Source organism: Lonchura striata, chromosome 5 (genome assembly GCF_050655825.1).
Source record: "Lonchura striata isolate lonStrDom1 chromosome 5, ASM5065582v1, whole genome shotgun sequence".
Lineage (NCBI taxonomy): Eukaryota > Metazoa > Chordata > Aves > Passeriformes > Estrildidae > Lonchura > Lonchura striata.
Window position 1 is genome coordinate 55,593,262 of NC_140707.1, and position 6,627 is coordinate 55,599,888.

The 6,627-nt window shown below is 35.4% G+C and overlaps 1 long non-coding RNA gene across 1 annotated transcript; it reads right to left on the reverse strand.

Annotated features, from left to right (window-relative positions):
• Nucleotides 1-365: 365 nt before the first annotated feature.
• Nucleotides 366-4,997, reverse strand: LOC146767383 (uncharacterized). Its single transcript, XR_014955726.1, has 2 exons — nucleotides 2,739-4,997; nucleotides 366-2,400 (listed from the first exon to the last, which is right to left on the reverse strand). It is a non-coding gene; the product is annotated as an uncharacterized LOC146767383 (long non-coding RNA).
• Between the last annotated feature and the right edge of the window lie 1,630 nt (nucleotides 4,998-6,627).

Consider the following 6,627-nt stretch of genomic DNA (forward strand, 5'->3'; position numbering starts at 1 on the left):
GCCTAATGAACGATATAGTCAAACTAATTCATCCCTAAAGATTTGCCTTATTTAGAGATCTCATACTGTCTGCTTTGTCTATCTTCTTTTAATTTGCTCAAACAAACACTTTTTCGATCCTTAAATTAAGTTGGCTTTTCGTTTTTCCCTCAAGACAATTGTGTGTCGTTAGAGACGTGGTGGAACAAGGACAATTGCAAACATCTGCTAGCGCAGTGATGCCCTGATCTGCAGTCATTGTGACTGTCAGGACTTCAAGTTTATGTAAAGGTCACATTGTTTGATTGCAGACAAATGACTCTGGGATTTCATGTCATCATTCAGGGCTTATAAACCCATTTTGATTATTTAGTAAAGTTCTGTGAAAGGAGAAACTATATGAAGTCAAGTAAGGGTCCACAACTGCTCTCGTACACTTTTTTTGTTATTTCAGGAATAGAGTCAATCATTGACAGTACATTGTGTTTCCAGTGCTAAGGCCTAGAACCTTGCACTTGGGAACTATGCAGAACATTGCATAGTAATATCATAGTATGATATAATGAATTATTAAATTGTATTTGTCCTAGGCATGGCTATTTCAGTTGATACATAATGTGAATACTGCACATGAATAGACACTATTCTTGAATTTAAAACTGAGGATTTTTGTGTGGTAGTTTATTTTGTTTTGTTTTGTTTGTGGTGTTCATTATATGATTTTTTTGGCTAGTCACTTTTTGGTTTTGCTTTCTTTTCCTTTTTACTGTCAGTGTACAAAAGTGGCTTATTTATAATTACTTGTATCCTATCTTTCACAGCCTGGCAACCTGTGTATGATCCAAGAGGAATTGCTTCCCTTAACAAGGAAATAAAATTTTTCAATTACAGAAATGAGCTGTACAAATAAGTCACCTTTACCTAAATCCTAAAATGTTCTCACACTCCCAAATCTAGCTGCAGACAGAGAAACTGTGTACCTACATCCCTTTAGAGATCAGGATCTTAATTTTAATTGGACAAATCTTCAGTTAGTGTAAATTTGAATTGCTTCATTGCCTTCAGAAGAGTGATACAATTTATGCCATCTCAGAATATCGTGCTTAATCTTGGTACAGAGAGAGGAAGGTGAAAAAAAAAGAACACCTCATAGCAACTTAAAAAAATCGCCTCCAGTCTTAAGACAAGATGATGGAAAATTTAATGCAAGTTATGAACAGGGCCATTAATTTGATATACAATGCTCGAGCAGTATACTCCATTAAGCATCCATATTTATTTAGCTGCTACCGTGCTACCAACATGACATAGCAAAGTTATTATGGGAAACCCTTCTGTCCCTTCTTTACAGTGCGTTACTTTTGTGTCTCTAACTTCATTAAAATGCACAGTTGCACAACAAAATTTCTAGGTTTGCTAAGTGCCCACCTATTATCATAATATCCTGTGTTAAAACAGGGATGAAGAAATATCTTGTGTCTGACTCTGAATCTCCTTGTTCTATGAGTTTAGATTTGACTCAAATAAAATTAAATTTTATTTTGATGTGATAAAAAACATGAAAATCTTGTGTGAAAAAACATGTAATTGCTATAAAACATTTTTTAAATCACAAATGTTAAAAAAGGGCAAGTAAAAAAACCAAAAAAATTCAAATGTTAGATGATTGTGCAATAAAGATAAATTGAGTTTCAGTCTCAGACAAGGGCAGAAGGCAGAAGCACCCTTCCCACTGTTGTGATCAGACAGACACCAAATAAAGATTCACAAGGACCTCCAAGGACAGCGAATTCAATTGTCATAAAAGCAGGTAATTATTTCATAATGTCTTATACATGTAATTCATAATGTCACATTACATTGCCTACAGATGGCTTGGGGGAGGGCTTTGTTCTCACTATTCTTTTGTGACTATAAACAGCTCCTAATTAGTATCTTAAATATATTAATTTCTGTCCTTCCTAAAATTTCCAGGTCCTCAGAGTAATGCTGCTTTCCTCTCACCACAGTAAACTGCACAAGGGTCTGTGTCAAAGAGTATCAACATAGAACTGCAGACCGAGTGGAGAGGCAATCCGACTAGATTCTGCAGTTTTAGATTTCACTTTTCCCATGGATCAGTTCAGTAGCAACAATTGTACAGAAAGTAGACTTGAAATAGCACAAGGAGCAGTGCTAACAGCTTCACAGTTAACTCGCTCAATACCTTTCCTCCATCACAGTGATTTTTATAAATTGATGTTTGGTTTCTTGGCTTGTTGTGGGGTGAAGCTTTTCTGATGTTTTTATTACCTGGGGATATTTGTAGGTTATCTGACTTGGGTTTTTCAAGTATTTTTATTTCCCTTGTTCCCCTTTCATCCATTAAGTTTTCTTCAAAAAAACCTAGCCATTCTCCAGCTGAAGATGCATCTGATATTCCTAGGAAAGAAGGAATGAGTTGTCTGACAGGTGGTATAAAAAAACTTACTTTGATTCTTCTTGAGTCTGTAACTTTTATGTATATAAGTTAACCAGAGGACTTCAGTCAATAATATACATAAAGAATTTCATTCACATTAACATGTTTTTAATACTTAAAGAAATATGGATTAATTATGAACACTTCCAGGAGATCCATAGAAAAGACTAAATTAGACTAGAATAGAATAGACTACACTATTTCAGTTGAAAGGAATTTGTAACCATCACCTAATCAAACTGCCTGACTAATTGAGGGCTGACCAAAAGTTAAAAATGCTGTTAAGGACATCACCCACGTGTGTCTTAAACTCTGACAGGCTTGTCACGTCTCCAGGAATCCTGTTGCAGAGTTTGACTACCCTCTTGGTAAAGGTATGTCCAGTTGGAATTTCAGCTGGTGACACTTTGAACCATTCCCATATGTCTCAGCATTTGATCCCAGAGAGGTAATTTACAGCTCCCTCTCCACTTCCCCTCTGGAGGAAACTGTAGGGAACAAAAAGATCTTAAGCACAGTTAAAAGCATAAGCATTTTTGTATGTAGGATTTAGATGCATATAATTATCTTTCTGTAGATGAAGCACTAGGTCACCCAAAGACTCAGAAAGAGCTGTGACATATCGCAACCTGTGGAATTAAAATGCTGTGGAATTAAAATTGATAAAAGATTGGCATGTTCTGACTAGCAGTAGCCTTGTTTAGAGTAGCAATCAGAACTCTGGGTATGATACCTATGCCTCGGAAGAATAAATTGATAAAGACACTTATTGAGAAATATTTTACATTCAGTGGATCTTCTGTGATACAATTAGAGGAACAAAATTTTAGAATTTATCCTAAACATTTCTGTACCAAAAGCAAGTCTTCTAGCCATTACAGGGGTTTGTGCCCATAACCACATGCAATACTTTATGTACTGATATTTGTTGACAATAAGATCATGCTATGGCAGATATCTGAAAATAAGTGATGGAAAAATGACAATGACAAATGAATCATAGCTTCTCTCTTGAGGTGTTTGTCAGAAACTGCAGTTCCTTTGCTATACCTTTTCTCCTTTTTTCTTCCTCTTGCAAGTTCTCCCAAATCACTAATCAATGTCTTAGTCATTACATGCTTCATCCAAGACAAATAGAAAGGGAGGAAAACAGCATTTCTTATACCTAATGGCCACTGAAAGATTTTTCAGTGAACCATCAAAAGAGTTTACATCCACTGTTCCAGGAGACCATGATTTATGCAACGCTTCAATACCTGTCTCCAGAAGTGTTGTTCTTCACACTCAGTATCCCTTTAGGATATAGTGAAGTCATTGAATTCATTGCCAGACTTCAACCATAAGAAAAATGACACTTTTTTTTCTTTTAATTGCCTCTCTAATTTAGATATTCCAAATGTTTAAAATCTCTTTATTTCTATGTAGAAGAAACTATACAGGCATGCAAAGAAAAGTGTGCAATATCTGTATTCTTCCAACTATTCCACTGACAAGAAGAAATGAAAATCAATGTTACTAACTATAAGGAGGAAAGGAATAATTTTAAAGTGATACATCAAGCTTTGAGGTTTTTTGGAATGCATGTTGTAAATCCTAGAAACTGTTCTTAAGAGAATCTCAGTGATCTAGAAATCCCTCTGAAAAAGCTGCTATTCTTTGAATGCTATCTTGCTCTTTGGTGTGTAGTAATTGAACTAATAGAAAGTTTCATTCAATCTTAGAGAAACTTAACCCAGCTTGAAATTAGGTTTTAATCAAAATTCCTGCTTGGAGAAATCAATACAAAACTAGTAAGCATTGTGTCCCTTCCACAAGTTTTTAAAATGCTGTATTCCTACTGTATAATAGCCTATTTCATATCAATATAATCTGAGCTACAAAAAGTCAGCTAATTCCATTTTGGATAATGAAGGTATGCTCTGAACACTTCAGAGCTATCAGTCAGACACAGCACGTTTGATACAGTTATGTTTCCAAGATCTTCTGAATGCCCAAGGGTCTAGAATATAGATGAAAGTTACAGAGCAAACACATAATAATATCAAAGATAAAAATGGGGACTAAAGTGGTAAATCAGCTAGATACCCTTTATCTCTGGAGATTAGTGTTCCAATTCTGCATCAGGACCCATAGTGAAAATAATTTTAATGGCTTCAATCTGACCCCGTGTGCAGTTTATCCATATTACAGATTTCACTGTACCATTAAGAATGACATATATTTTTCTCCTAAAGAAAGATGTGGAACAGGAATAACAGGGGATACTTCACAGACCAGGATTGATGTATGCTGGCAAAGCAATGTGTGAAAACTGTGGGCCCATAATAGCCAGGGGATTAAGTGGGGATTAAGGTGCAGTGAAAGGGACTATTGAGAACTCAGAATGACCTCTCTCTGCACAATAGAGCTAATATTCAGGCCTTACCTTCATGGACACCATTTTTATCAGTATAGTTATTAACTGTAATATATTGATATATATCTAAAGATTGGGAGTCTGTAGTAGTTTATCTCTTACAAGGCTGGGTGCTGAAAATAAAAAAAAAAAAGTGAAATTTTTTCACTTTTTCTGATCTAGAAGTGTAATAGAAACAAGTGTACATTGCATTTTAGAGACATTGCAATAGCAATAGTAAGCTAATATGCTTGTAGAGTTTATTCAGTATTTTTTATGAAAGCTTTAGAAAGTTGAGGGTCATAAACATGAAGTGTAGCTTGAATTATCAGAGGTAATAATCCAAACCATTATATTCTTGGTTATTCTTGGTGTTATATTCTTGGTCAGTGTTTTATGCATCACAGAGTGGTTTTGGAGTTTATTTCTGCTTTTTTTTTTTTTTTTTTTTTTTTTTTTTTTTTTCTGGACATTTTGCTAAAATCTAATCCCCTTGGACCGGCTTTTTCACTCCCATGAGTTATTTATATTGTTCTTCAGATAATAGTTAATGTAGCTGGTCTTTACAATCACATTTTCTCTCACTTCATCTGGAAACTTCTAAATGATAGAGTTGTTCCATTGACGAATATCAGTTGATCCATTTCCTGAATATATCTTCAGGAATTCCTAGAGGCTGAGTTTTTTAAAGCAATTGCCTCCAAACTAGTACCTTGAATGTCACTGATACTGTGCTGCCCAAGAGACCCTCCAACATTGCATAAGCCAAAAAGAATAAAACTGACACTGTCAACAAGAGCATCTTTCTAATATGCTCTTTGGTTTGTCAGTTACTCACTTTTCTGGTCAATTTGTGAATAAATGATTTTTTGGAAGCTGCACAAAAGATCCTCTGGTCACAACTGCTGCAGTGAAGTACTGAATGTCCCTCTCAAGTTCAACAATGTACCTTACATCTGCTAGAAAATTATTCATGACGGTCCATAAAAGGAAATGGGAAAAACTATATTGAAAATTCCCAATACTTTTATGTCTCCTCTCGAGCTTATATGCCACTTGGCTCACAGAGGTCCCTTAACCAGGAAAAAAACAGCCTGCAAATACTCGCAGAAGCTATAATTTTTCACATTTCTTGAAATAAAAAACATATCCTATATGAAGGAGTACATAGAAAAACACTGATTTTTCTACCAAAAAGCTTGAGAAATCCTCTGCATGTGTAAGGGAAAATTGTTTTGGTATATTTCCTATTTGGCCATAAACTCAAGATTAAATACTGACCCTGTAGAAAATAATAAAGTTCTAACCCTGGCCTCCATGGGGCCAAGAGTTGGTGCTCTGAAAGCTGGAGCTGCTACATTGGAGCACTGGCTAAAGGTTAATTTGGGTGAAAGCTTTCTTAAACCTCACCCTATCCACCATTCTGAAGCATCACGTAACATCAACTTGGGAAAGATTCAAAGAATAATTTGTATTTACTTTTATGGGCAAATAGGAGATAAGAGTTACAGGACTGTAGAGCACTTGGAAATGAGAGCATCAGGGAAAGCAATGGAAGGAAGGATGGAAGAGGAAGAAGGGGGGACTATTGATTTCCAGGTCAAGGATGTGCTGTACTTTAATGAATCTAGGCATGAGCAACAGAAGTTTAACTTTTCCATGTTCTTCAACTTCTACACCCAATATGCCTCTACACCCAATGTGCTTTTAGAAAATAAAAGCCAGTTTATTGAGGAAAGAAAAGGATTAGTTGATTAAGTCTATTAAAGGAATCAGTTTCTTTTTTATATGC